The sequence below is a fragment of the Dendrobium catenatum genome, unplaced genomic scaffold (assembly GCF_001605985.2).
Source record: "Dendrobium catenatum unplaced genomic scaffold, ASM160598v2 fragScaff_scaffold_692, whole genome shotgun sequence".
Lineage (NCBI taxonomy): Eukaryota > Viridiplantae > Streptophyta > Magnoliopsida > Asparagales > Orchidaceae > Dendrobium > Dendrobium catenatum.
In genome coordinates, this window is record NW_021319154.1 from 153,564 (window position 1) to 168,136 (window position 14,573).

A 14,573-nucleotide genomic window follows, 5' to 3' on the forward strand; every position below is an offset into this window, starting at 1 on the left:
AAATATGGGGTTGATATTATGCATGAAGCTCACAAAAGCACTTGCTCTAGTGCTTGGCGCATACTGTTGGATGGGGGGAAGATTTTGAGGAATGTGGTCAGATGGAGAATTGGCAAAGGTAATAGTATCAGTGTTTTATATGATACTTGGTTATTTGATAAATGTATAAACAGGTGGCCTATATTTGTGAGCTCCTATTAAGTAATGTGGAATGGAATTATGCAAAGCTACAGAGGGCATTTCATAAGGAATTGATCTTTCTGATCAGCCAAATTAGTTTTGATCAGGAGAGGGAGGATAGCATTGAATTGATAAATTGGTGTTCTGGGAAGACGGTTTCAGCTCGTGCTTTTGAATCTATTACTTCCTATAGACTGAATGAAGAGGAAAATGGATTTTCTAATTGGGTGATGACGTTAAAACTGAACAAAAAAGTTGAAATATTCTGGTGGAGACTTGGCAAGAGAGATATTCCAACTAATTTGTTTTTAAAGAATCGAAACTTATCTGATTTTCTAAACTGTGCTAGGGGCTGTAATTCCATTGAATCTTATGAGCATATTATGGTTCATTATAAATATATGGTTGAGGTGATTATGAAAATACGTGAATGGGGTATTCACATACCAATTTTTCACTCTTTGGACAACTATTTACAGAGCTTGAAGGCAATTTCTATGCAGAATTCTGGTATTGTGATATTATATTGCACGGTAATATATTTGTCCTAGAGAAATAGGAATGAAGTCAAACATCAGAAACTTGCTCTGCCGTGTTCTGTGGTAGCTTCCAATGCTCTTTATTTGGCTACTTCTAATTCTAATCCTTTTCTTGTAAGTTGGGGCACTAATCTCCTTAGGGAGTCCCATGATCCTTGGTGCCCTCCTCCAAAGGGTTGGATTAAAATCAATGTGGATGCTTCTTTACTTAAATCCAATCTAGCTGGGATTGGTGGCACTTTTAGGGACTTCAAGGGCAGATTTATTAGTGCTTTTGGGAAGAAGAAATTCATTGGGATATAGCTCAACTTGAGCTAGATGCTGTACTTGCGGTTAAGGAATTCCTTTGTGATTGGATGCTAGAATGCAAAGGAATCATTATTGAAAGTGATAATGTAAATATTATCAAATTCATTCAAGAATCTTTCAAGAAGAAGAATAATTGGATCATGGATAGGTGGCCATACAAGGATCCGTGCTTGTTGAGTGACTTAAATAAGGTAATTTTCCATTATGTTTCTAGGAATTGTAATAAGGTAGCTAATTGTTGTGCTACCTTGGCTTTGGATAATAGCTTTTATTTTGATAGGTTTTCTTTGGAAAGCATTCTTCCCTTGTTATGGAATCTTATCAAGGAGGAATGTGATCATTTTATTACTCGTAATTAGTTTGTCTTTGATTCTTAATGCATTAATTTTCTTTCGTCAAAAAAAAAAAAGTAATGAATGGATCCTTTTTTTTATCCAATTGATTTCTTTGAGTTAGATCATTGATTTCTAAAGACAATTCTACCCTAAAAGAAAGTCCGAGCTAAGGATAATCATGATCGGATATTATACCATTTTATGAATTTTTTTTTAATGTTGATTCATTAGCTCACAAATCTTTTATAAATCAATCACATGGAGTACTACATCATGTTCATGCCTTGGTTAAATAAAAAAAAATTCTTTTGATTTGTTTCTTAGTTTCCTCCTCCTTTTTGAGATGTCAAAAGGGGGAGAGGGGTTCTTTTGTATGCTTACACTTTCAATTCCATGTTTTACACTATTATTTTTGGATTAATTGTCAAAGTGTTTTCCATCATCAAAAAGGGGGAGATAGTTGTAGATTCTATGAATTATGTTTTGATGATTAGCAAATACTCTTGCTTCTTTTCGATTGCCTTTGCTGCTGACATTCTCAGGATTCAAAGATCGGATGGAAATCGGAATCAGCTCAAGAATGGGTAAATTAGGGTTGAGTCAGTCTGTAATTTTATTTTTTCTTTCTTGAGTCAAATGTAATTATTTGAAGTGACTGATGTTAAGTAACCCTACACACACATTTGAGAGATTTAGAACTTGTGTTTTTACTCACATCGGCCCGGACGATATTTATATCGTCCTGGAGTTCAAAACAGAAGATCTAATCAGGATTTCTAAGTAAAAATAGCCGTAATTAACTGATCAGCCTGGACGATACCTATATCGGCCAGGACGATATGCCTGAATGATATTTTATAATTATGCCTAAATTGATCTGACAATCATGGGAGTAATTAAGGATGAATGATATGATCACATGGTCTTGGACGATCGCAAGATCGGCCTGGATGATGCATTCAAAAACCCTTGGTTACTCCTGGTCGATTTGGATCGGACAACTCAAATTCAGGGCGATGCTCTGGACGATTTTTCCTCTGATTTGAACTGATCGGCCGGGACAATCGTGAGATCATCTGGGACGATCAAGAAAATTTTCAATCATGCAGTTTGCATTCAGGGCGATGCTCTCGCCGATCTTATGAGATTTGTACTGATCGGCCAGGATGATGTCCATATTGTCCTGGACGATAAAGTTGGCAACTTGCAATTAATGAGCTCCTTTGAAGCTCTTCTATTTAAGAGCTCTTGTTCAAATGTTTTTGAAACATCCTTAGCTACGTTGTCTGGACCTGAGAAAAAACCTAAAGAGAGAGAGAGAGGGAGAGAGGAGGTAGGTAGTGACATGAGTAAGGGTCGGTGGTCATGTTGACACGGTACCACCTTATGGGGTATTATTGGAGGTGACGAAGGGTTCATTATTGTAATTATGCGTGCGCATTTCTATTAGTGAAAATATGACGAGGTTGGTGTAATAGAATGCGTTTCCTAAGGACATCGATTAACGGTCCACTCCAGTCAATAATCATTTGTAAAGAAAAGAATGAACCATAGGCCCCTTCGTAGATAGGCCCAATGTGTTGGGCGATGTTAGCTTTGGTTATTTCAACATTTTTGACGACACAACAAAAGAGTGGAAAGTGAGTGTTGCTCGACAGTAAAAAGTCAGCATTGGCTAGGAATTCTAGAAGGTAGTTCATAATTGTAAGGGAAAAAGGCTCAGGGTGAGAAGAAATTGGAGGGTAGTGGAAGAAAAGTAGGTTCATTTTACCTCGGTAAGTTTCAGAACGCCTCCGTGATAGCAGTCTGGAAGGGTGTGATTTTGCAGTGCTTTGAACTATGGTGGTTTATGCATCCTCGTTTTTGGGTTGGGAGTGGTAAGTTTCAGCAAGTAGATTCATGGTTCTCTGGCCTGCTTCTTAGGTAGGAAAGCAGAAAAAGTTGTAAAGTGCTCAAATTGGCTACTTGAAGTTCGTTAAGTATGTTAAAGCCCTTATGAATCTTACCCAAAGCTAACAAAGAGAGAAGTGAATTTGATAACATTAAAAATCAAAAGAGAAAACTCTAAACCAAAATCACCAAGAAATTTAGTGGCGAAGATAAAATAAATGCGGGAAGCGAATAATAGAAGAAAGAATCACACCGGATTTATAGTGTTCGTCAAACCTTACCTACGCCTCTACTCCTTGGAGGCAACCTCTTCAAATATTGCACTAATAAGGTCTCTCTTCTAGCTCAGTCCACAGCCTAGGAGAAAAGCCCTTACAAAACTCAACGTTCCACCTTCCCGGTAGCGGCAGAGTGCGCCAGTCCTGTTGACACCAAAGACAGATTCTTTTCTTTGGTAGACTTTACCTCGAGACAAGCCTTGAATCCGATTATAAGGTGCAGATGTCGTCCGGAGCATACGTGTGGAATCCCCTGCACCCCCTTGAGGTTTCCTCCCCCCCTCACAGGATCTTCTCCCTCTCAAACTCCACCATTTCCTCTCTCCCTTTCAAGCTCTCTCTTCAAGTTTCCCCCATAAGAACGAAGCTACAATGGCTGCCAAAGACACTTACAAAAGTTTCCATGTCATAGCTTAAATAGTAGCTCTCAAAACGAGCTCTTTAATGCAAGTTGCCGACATTATCGTCCAGGATGATAGGCATATCATCTTGGCCGATTAGTTCAAATTCAACTCAACGGCCCGGGACGATTTGGGACGATCAGAAGAAAATTTGTTATAACGTCCTGGATGATCCAACGATCGTCCGGACCGATTAGTTTAAAACCAATTTTAATCATCCTGATCATCGCCCTGATTTGGTGCTAGCCGAAGACAATCGTCAAGGCCATCGTCCTGGCTGATCATAAGATCATCCCAGACGATGTGATCGTATCAATTAGCCATTAATGATTTCCAAATAAAACCAGATCAATTTAGGTATGATTGAGTTAGATCGTCGTGGACGATATAAATACCGTCCTGGCCGATTTCCTATAATAAAGAATACCTAAACTGATTATGGCGACTGATTCTTTCTGAATTGAGAATATCGTCCTGGCCGATACAAGTATCGTCTAGGCCGATATGTTTATGACGGCTGCCTTAATGAGGATGCCTTAATTAAGGGTTCTGATTTTGGACATATCGTCGAGGATGATATAAATATTGTCCTGGCCTATATTACCAAAAATAGAAATCTTTTAGGGAATAGCAGGAAACCTTCCAAGTTATAAATCAATATGTCCCACAACAAATACAATAGACTCAAGGAAAGAAAAAAGATTACAAACTGACTCAGACCTAGTCTACCCAATCTTGAGCTGGTTCTAAATTATAGTCCGATCGTGTGAACCTGAAACGTTTATACATAAGGCAATCGTAGGGAAATAAGGAATGTTTGTTATCATCAAAATTATAAAACATATATCCGCAACAATCTCCCCCTTTTTGATGATGGCAAACAATTTCAATTTGAACTTTCAAAAAAGAATATTTTCTCTTAATCTACCCCTTACAAGAATAACATTTTAAAAAAATAGGGGAGATAAAAATATTTTTGTTTTAAATTTTTTGAAAAGAAGGTTACAAATTCAACATAATATTCTCCCCCTTTGACATTAATAAAAAGAGAGGAGGAACGAAAAACAAAACACAAAAAATATTTCCTGATCTAGTGAGAAATCAAAATATTCTTAAAATGATAAAGTTACCTCTTGGTTTTAATCAAAATCATAGTAGAATCAGATTTGACAACGCATAGCCCAGAAAAGGTTAGAAACAGAGAGATTGATAATCCAAACTCAAGTTCTTTAAAAAGGCAAAAAAACTTTTTGATTCAACATCTAAATCAAGGAATAAATTAGAAAAAGAAATAATAATTTTTCAAAAACTCCTTCCATAAAATATATCTAATAGAAGATCAATGAACAAATTTATGAATCAAGAATCAAGATTTCCAAACTCAAGTATCGAAAGTAGGGTTTTCTTAAGATTTTTAAGAAGTACAAGAATTGTAAGCATTAACTTTGTGGGCTCATTTTATGCCTCTTGACAATTGGTTGAAGCACTGCGCATCTTTTGATACACTTTATGTATTCTATATTTTTAATTTGGCGTCTTTGCGCATCTTTTATTTTTAGAATCATTGGCAAATTTTTTGAATATTCTTCCTTTCTTAAATCTTAAAAACAAAGGAAAACCCATCTTATTGACAAAGCGAATTGCTTGATTAAGAAAATTATGAGTTAGATTCAAAAACTTGCAAAAGATTCCTATGCGATAAATAAAACGTAGGGAGATAAAAAATTTTGTTTCAAAAACCAATTTAAAAGATGAAAAAGATTTTAAATCTAAAGTATGATAACATCTTTTAGAAAACAGAGATTGAGAGTTAAAAATAAATGAGTTTCCTTTCTTTGACTATTTTAGAGAAGTCAAACACAACTTACCAAGGATTTCAAGAAAAATCAGGATGTATATTTTTCATTTTTTGAAAAGTGAATGTGTGTGTTGATGAGAGAAAAAAATTAACGAAAACAAAAACACAAAAAAAAATGAAAAAAAAAAGAAAGACACAAATAAGACATTTAACCATTATCTCTTTCCTGGTCTGATGCTTCAGAGACCAGATCTGCCCATGAGTTTTTTTTCTTTTCATTATTTCCCTAGTTTAAATTTAGCTTCGTCTTACCCTTTTCTTTTGCAGGAAGAATTCTTAAATTAGGGCACTCATTTTTCATATGTCCAGGTTTTCTGCATAAAAAATAAATAACATCAGAGGAAATATTAACATCCTTACAATTTTTACATTTTTTCCACTTTTGCTTATACTTTGGTGAGCTTTGTGATTTTCTTGACAGGTCATTGCAATCGTCACCAACTAAGCTTCCTCTTTCCATATCTTTAGCTTTTAGAACAATCGTTTCACCTGCATCCAAAGTCTTTGACTTAAACCTTGCTCGTAGGCAATGAGTGAGCCAATCAAATTATCAATAGAATATACATTCAAATCTTTAGATTCACAAATAGTAACAACTTTAGGATCAAATTTATCCAGTAGACATCGAAGAATTTTGTTAACTTTTTCAAAATTTGAAAAATCTTTTTCTAAAGCATGTAATGAGTTTAAATTTGAATGAATCTAGTATACATGTATATGATCATTTCAAAAGGTTTCATGGAAAATAATTCAAAATCATGCATTAATAAATTCAACTTGGATTGCTTGATTTCACTGGTGCCTTCGTATATGGTGTGCAATTTATCCTAAACTTCCTTACCAGTAGTGCACCATGGATACTAACATGAGATCTTCCCAGAAGTACAGCACAGAAAAAGCAAAACATTTAAAATTTTTGCGATTCCGAATTGACGCAATCGATTCAGTTCATCTCTATTCCATTTACAAAAGGAATAATATCAAGTTTATAATTCCATATAATAATACCGTTGACTGACGATGAAAAATAAACCATTAAAATCATACTATGCCACATACGAAAAAATCAAATCGATTGCAAGAAAGATAGACATGCGAGTTATCCAAAATCAATGACATATTTTCAAATCAAGGAGGTCTGGTTATTGAATAACTTTTGCAATAGTACGATTAGCCATGAATGAAATTCAAAAGCTTTTAAAAACTTATTTTTGAAAACTTGCTCTGTATACCACTTGAAAGTGCTCAGATGGCACTTGAAAGTTCATTAGGGATGTTAAGCCTTATGAACTGAACCAATGCTAAAAAGAGAGAAGTGAATGGATAACATAAAAACTAAAGAGAAAACTCAAACCAAATCACCACAGAAATTAAGTGCGGAGAAAAATAAATGCGAAAGCGATAATAGAAAAAAACACACGGATTTATAGTGGTTCAGTCAAACCTTGACCTACGCCACTCCTGGAGGCAACTCCAAGTATTGCACTAATTAAGTGTGTCTCATTTAGCTCGCACAGCTAGGAGGAGAAGCCCTTACAAAACCACTTCCACCTTCCCCGGTGCGGCAGAGTCGCCGAGTCCTTTGACACCAAAGAGATCTTCTCTTTGGTGAACTTACCTCGAGACAAGCCTTGGATCCGATGGCACTAAGGTGCGAGTTCGTCGGAGTAATCGTGTGGAATCCCTCCACACTCCCGAGTTCCTCCCCTCACACGATCTTTCTCCCAAACCCACACCTTTCCTCTCTCCCTTTCAAGCTTCTCTTCAAGTTTCCCCACAGAACGAATGCTACATATGGCTGCCAAAGACACTTATGTCTTTCCATAGCTTAAATAGAAGCTCTCAAAATGAGCTCATTAATGCAAGTATCCAACATTATCGTCCAGGACGATAGGCATATCATCCTAGCCGATTAGTTCAAATTCAGCTCAACGGCACGGGAAGATTTGGGACCGATCAGAAGAAAATTGGTTATATCATTCTGGCCGATCTAACGATCGTCCCGGTCCATTAGTTTAAAACCGATTTTAATCATCCTAATTATCGCCCTTATTTGGTGCTGGCCGAAGTCAATCGTCCAGGCCATCGTCCTGGCCGATCATAAGATCATCCTGGACGATGTGATTGTATCAATTAGCCATTAATGATTTCCAAATAATACCAGATCAATTTAGGTATGATTGAGTTTGATCGTCCTAGATTATATAAATACCGTCCTGGCCGATTTCCTAAAATAAAGAATACCTAAATTGATTATGGCGGCTAATTCTTTCTGAATTGAGATTATCGTCCTAGCCAATACAAGTATCATCCTGGCCGATATGTTTATGACGGCTGCCTTAATGAGGATGCCCTAATTAAGGTTTTTTATTTTTGACATATCGTCAAGGATGATATAAATATCATCCTGGCCGATATTACCAAAAAATAGAAATCTTTTAGGGAATACCAAGAAATCTTCCAAGTTACAAATCAATAGGTCCCACAACAAATACAGCAGACGCAAGAAAAGAAAAAAAGATTACAAATTGACTCAGACCTAGTCTACCCAATTTTGAGCTGGTTCCAAATTGTAGTCCGATCGTGTGAACCTGAAACGTTAGCACATAAGGCAGTCATAGGGAAATAAGGAATGTTTGCTATCATCAAAATCATAAACCATAGATCTGCAACAAAAAGGAGTTGGGTTCTCTGCCTTGCCGGGTGTGGCAAAAAAAGAGGTTTTTTTGTGAGGGCTTCTCCGCCTAGCTGTGGGGGCTAAGGGAGAGTCACGTTGGTAGTGCAATACTGGGAGGGCGCCTCTGGGGAGTGGACGTAGGTCAAGTTGATCGAACCACAATAAACCCTTGTGTTCTTTTTTCTGTTTCGCACTTTAATTTTTCCGCACTTGTTTTTTCGTGGTGATTTTGGTTTGTGATAATCATATTTTTATTTTTAAAAGAATTTTTAAAATACCAATTCACCCCCCCCCCCTCCTTCTTGGTTAGCCTCGAGACTAGTTCATAGGGCTTAACATCCCTAACGAACTTTCACATTTAACTATGCTTGGTTTGGGATGGGTGCTTTATACATTCGATGAACAAGAAGCATTAGAATCTATATTCTCTAATAGACCGTGGTATGTAAAGGACAATATAATAGGGTTAGATAGATGGTCTCCATCTTTCTCCCCTTTATCCTTGAAAGGTCTCACAGCACCAGTTTGGATTTGAATGCCAAACCTACCTCTTCAATATTGGGACGAAATCAACATTTGCGGATAGCTTCCATGGTTGGGAAACCATGCATGATAGATTGGAATATGTTCCAATGGAGTTGAAGGGGATTTGCTAGGATTTGCATTTGTATCAACCTAGAAGTGATGCTACCTTTAGGTGTTTGGGTTGAAGGATGTGAAGGAAAATTCTTTCAGAGGATAGAATATGAAAAGATTCCTAATTTTTTGTTTCAATTGCAGCAAAATTGGGCATCGGAAGTGCATTTGTCATGTTTTAAAGGTGGTCCATTCAATTGAAGAAACTGATACATTGGGCATTAAAGATAGTTTAAATTAAGAAGAAGTATCAGACAAGCCAGATGATAAAAAAAATGAAGAATATGGACCTTGGATCCATGTGAACTTTAAAAGGAATAAAGCTAAAATTCAAGGAACAAGGAAATTATTTCAACCCAATAAGAGTGAAATTGCTAGAAGAAATAACTTATAGGCAAAAATTTACAAAAACAATTGATAAAACTATTACTGGAGATAGTGGAAATAAGGAGCTGGAAGAAAAAGCTGAAGCTATGGCTTAAGTTATCAATAATTATGCAGATAATCAATTAAATTCTGATTTACATGTAGAATGAAGGATTTATCCGGGTATGTCATTTAATCCTTCATTAATTTCATGTGATGAAAATAAATTCAAACTTCTTGAAGAAGATATTGAGGAAGGAGAATTAGTAGTAGCTATTTTGGAAGACCCTCATGAAGATATTTCGGCTCAGTGTTTACTGGACAAATGTATTAGTAGAGCTGAAAATCATATGCCACCTAAAATTAAAATTGAAAAAGGATCAGGTTCTAAAGGAAAGGTCTTAAACAACAAAAAAGTTTAGGTCCTATCAAAGTAGCTTCAAGGAGTAAAAAGTTGGAAGAGGAAATTAAGGATAACATGGGGAGTCATTCCCCATTTTTATCATGATGTCTTCCATTTGCTTTTGGAATTGTAGAGTAGCTAAAAAGAGGAGAGCTTCTCTATACATTATGGAGTTTATGAAAGACTATGGTGTTTTGTTTTTGGGATTGCTTGAAACTAAGGTTAATTGTTTTGAAAGAAGGGAAGTAAATATTTAGTTGGAGTAGATTGGGATTATTTTAGAGTCCCTTCTGAAGGTTTATCCAGGGGTATAATGGTGTTATGGAGATCAAATTCAGCAACCTTCAAGATCCTGGAATCATCTCAACAATTCATCGTTGGGGAGCTTGAAATTCTTAACAAAGGAAGTTGGAGAATTGGAGCAATATATGGAAGCAAGGATGCTTATAAAAGAAGAAATCTATGGGAAAGGTTATAGCTTTATTCTTCAAAGGAGGTATCTATGGTGATTAGGGATAATTTTAATTGTCTCCTTAATAAGGAAGATAAAAGAGGTGGAAAAAGATACACTTATTCTATGGGAGCAAGTGAAATGGATCTTTTCCTTGCTAACAATGATCTACACGAAGTGGGTTGTGTCAGACCTAGATTCACATGGTGTAATATTAAATCTGGAGTTGATAGAATTTTAGAAAGACTGGATAAGTATTATATTAGCTCTTCAACTTTATGCTCTCCTCATCAGATAATGGTTAAACAATTAGCTAGGATAGCTTCGGACCATTATCCAAATCAATTAAACCTTTTAGAATTCAAATTAGAATTTAAAATGGTTATAAAATTTGATGATATTTGGGTATCTAATCCAGCATCTTCTGCTCTGGTGAAGAAAATTTGGAAGAAAAAAGTTGTGGGTGACTATGGGCACATTTTTAATCAAAAAATGAAAAGGGCACTAAAGGCACTGTTCTATTAGAGCAAGGAGAAGCATAAAAATCTTGTTCAGGATAAGGATAATATTCTTAAAGAAATTTTGGAGCTTTAGGAAAAAGAATGCACATAAGGAGTCTTATCGAAGGAAGAAATTTGGGTTCTTAAAGGCAAGGTGGTTGATTATAATTCTAATTTAGCTCGTATCAATACCTGGTGGAGTCAGCAAGCCAAAGTTAAATGGGCTTCTGAAGGGGATTCGAACACCAATTTCTTTAACACTTTTGCGAGTGCTAGAAGGAATTCCAACTATATCAGTTCTATCACAGACGGTGAAGGGTTGCAGGAAGAAGACCAAGATCAAATTGAAAGCATTTTAGATGGCTTTTTTGAAAAAAAAGGAAAGTTAAAGACTATAAACTGTAAGGCTAGCCTGAACTGATAATGCATTTCAATGAGGAAGACATTAGTAATTTGAACAAGGAGTTCATTATTGAAGAGGTGGAAATGATTATCAAGAAAGAAGGGAACTTTCCAGCTCTTGGAAATGATGGAATTAAATACTCTTTCTTTAAAGGGTATTGGGACATCATTAAGGAAGATCTATGGAATGCATTAAAATAGTTTTTCATCTCAGGAAACATGAATCCAAAGTGGAAAGAAATAATTGTAGTGCTGATTCCCAACGTACCAAATCCAAAATCTCCATCCAATTTCAAACCAATTAGTCTTTGTAATGTGGTTTCCAAGGTGGATGCAAAGCTAATTGTAAACAAGATATCATCTATAATGAAAAAAGTTATATCTGAAGAACAATAGGAATTTTTGAAAGAAAGAACCATGTCAGATCATATATTGGTGGCTCAAGAAATATTCCATAAATTCAGGTATTCAAAATCAAAAAAAGGATTAGTTGCTTTTAAATTTGATTTGGAGCAAGCATATGACTCAATGGGTTGGTCAACTTTGGAAAAGGCTTTAATGTACTTTGGTTTTCCAACGATCATCTCTAATCTGATTTTGGAATGTGTTAAAGAACCAAAATTTTCTTTGGTTATCAATGGGAATATTCTAGATGGATTAAGGCCAAATGTGGATTTCAGTAAGGGTGTCCCATTTCACCTTTTATGTTTATTCTTTGTGCCCAACTTCTATCCAATGCTTTCAACCAAGGAGCTGCAGAACATGGGGTAAGTTTAAGCCAAAATAGCCCAAAAATATCCCACTTTCTTTATGCAGATGACATCATAATTTTTTAAGAGGCCAAGGTGAACATGATAAAGAAGATCAAACATATAAGGGGGAACTTTTGTAGTTCGACTGGACAAAAAATAAATTCCAACAAATCTTGCATCCTATTTGGGAAAATGGTGAGGAGAGGAAAGAAGTAATCTATTTACCGTATTATGGGCATAAAAGGTGTTAAAGAATTCCACTATCTTGGATCCAAAATAGCTCTAAAAAGATTAGTTCGAGAAGATTTTCAATTTATTATTGATAAGGCTTTGAAAATGATTAACATTTGGGGAGGTAAATTTATTTCATTGGTAGGAAAAATAAACTTGGCTAAGTCTATTTTTCTTTCCTACACAATTTTCATTTCACACATTCCATGGTCCCTAGATGATTACTTGGTGAGAATGATAAAATTTGTAGAAGCTTTATTTGGAACAAAATGAATGGGAAAAATGGCATCCATTATGTTAATTGGGATACAATGTGCTTACCTATGGAATGGGGAGGAAGAGGACTTCATTCTTGCTTTGAGAAATTAGGTCCACTTAGAGCTAAACTTTCATGGAGGTATAATCAAGAGGAAGACTCATTGTTACATAAGGTATTGTATCCGAAATATGATAATCTTTATGGGGATAACTTCTCAAATAAAAATGATTCAACAGCTTGGAAAATCATTTATGATGGAGGATCTTCCCTCAAGCCGATTGTAAGATGGAATATTGCAAATGGAAAATTGATTAAAGCTTTTAAAGATATCTAGATTTTGGATAAAAGCATAAATGATTGGCCTACAGTTGTAAATCCTCAACTTGAAGAGGATATCTTGGTTGAAAAATACATTTCAAAAGGAAGCTGGAATTCTAAAGAACTTAGAGAGGTTTTTGGAGAAGAACTACTAAATTTGATCAGCAGAATTTCTATTTCTACAGAAAATTCAACAGATAGAATGGAACTAATTTCCAAATATTCGGGATAATCAATTTCATCTATCGCTTTTGGAGCTGTTGTTAGGAATTCACAACATGTATACTAGACAGAGTTCAAAAAAGCAAAGTTAATCCCATAGGTAGACGGCTTTTGGTGGAAGATTTTCAACCACAAATACCACAAAATAAAAGAAGGAATTGCATTCCTAATATAACCTTTAGAGTTAATGAACCACAAATTAAGCATAGACCTAATATAAAAGTTAAGGGTAAAATGATTGGTTCTAAATATGTCATCAAAGTGAGATAAAACTTTAATGACAATAGGACAAGAAATGAAAACATGATGTAGGTTCTCACTATGATAGCAACATTAATATTTTGAAGGAAAAATAAAACCTCTTTTAATTAAGATCTCATCAGCAGGAATGAAATTTTGCATAATCCTCCAAGTATCAGTAGCAATATATGTCACAATACTTTTATGCCAAATCATAAAAAAAAAACTTTATTAAAAATATTCTTAACTCTAAAAGAATTCCAAGCATCCTTCAAACTAAATAAACTATCATTACAAAAATTACATAAAAAATAATCCTCATAATAAAAATTAATAGGCAAGTGTAAAATTTTGATAATAATCAAATCACGGAGAACTTCAGAAGTTTATTACAAACCCAACAATTAGAAGAGGTAAAAGAATTAACCTTAAAAGTAGAAGTTGTTTTAAGAAGTGAATCCATAGAATGTTCTCTAAGCTTATGATCTTGCAAAAAGAAAATTTTGGAAGAACCAAGAGCCCAAGGAATATGAGGTTCAACTTTTCACTTAATACTATAAAGTAACTTCCAAACTCTAAAATCACCCTTGTTGTTGTTATGCATAGTAGTATGCTTACTAACATAGTACTTTGTAGTCATGAAATTAGCCAAAAAGCTGCTTTTGGCAGAAAAGGCAAACCATGACTTAATAGAGAATGCATAAGCTAAATAATTCATATTATTATAATCCAAACCACCATCATCAAAGCCCTAAATCATTTACTGCAAGTAGACCAAATGACTTTAGATTTGTTGTTGGCCCATTGCCAAAATAATTTATTAAAAAACTTTTCAATTCTTTTGCAAACAACATGAGTAGGTTTGATAGTATAAAAAATGTAAATAGATAAAGAACAAAGAACACTTTTATAAGAATTAATCTACGGCCAAATCTTAATAGTTTGAATTCCCAACAAGTGAGCTTATTGTGCACTGTAGTAAAAAAATCATTAAAAAGAAATGTTTTCTTTCTACCTTTTAAAAGAGGAATCGCAAGGTACTTCAAAGGAAGGAATCCTTGCACAAAACCAACGATAACTTTAATGGCATTAATACAATTTTAAGGAATTTTTTTAGACACAATAAAGGTACAAATACTTTTATTATGATAAAAGCCACTTGACAGTTCAAACTTATTTAAAAAGATCATGATCCTATTCATATTTAAAGAGCCATTAGTAAAGATAATAACATCAATGGCAAAACATAAGTGAGAAATAAGGAAACCACCCAAAGTTCTAAAATAAATATTATGATTATTTTCAAAAATATTGTTTAAGGTCTCT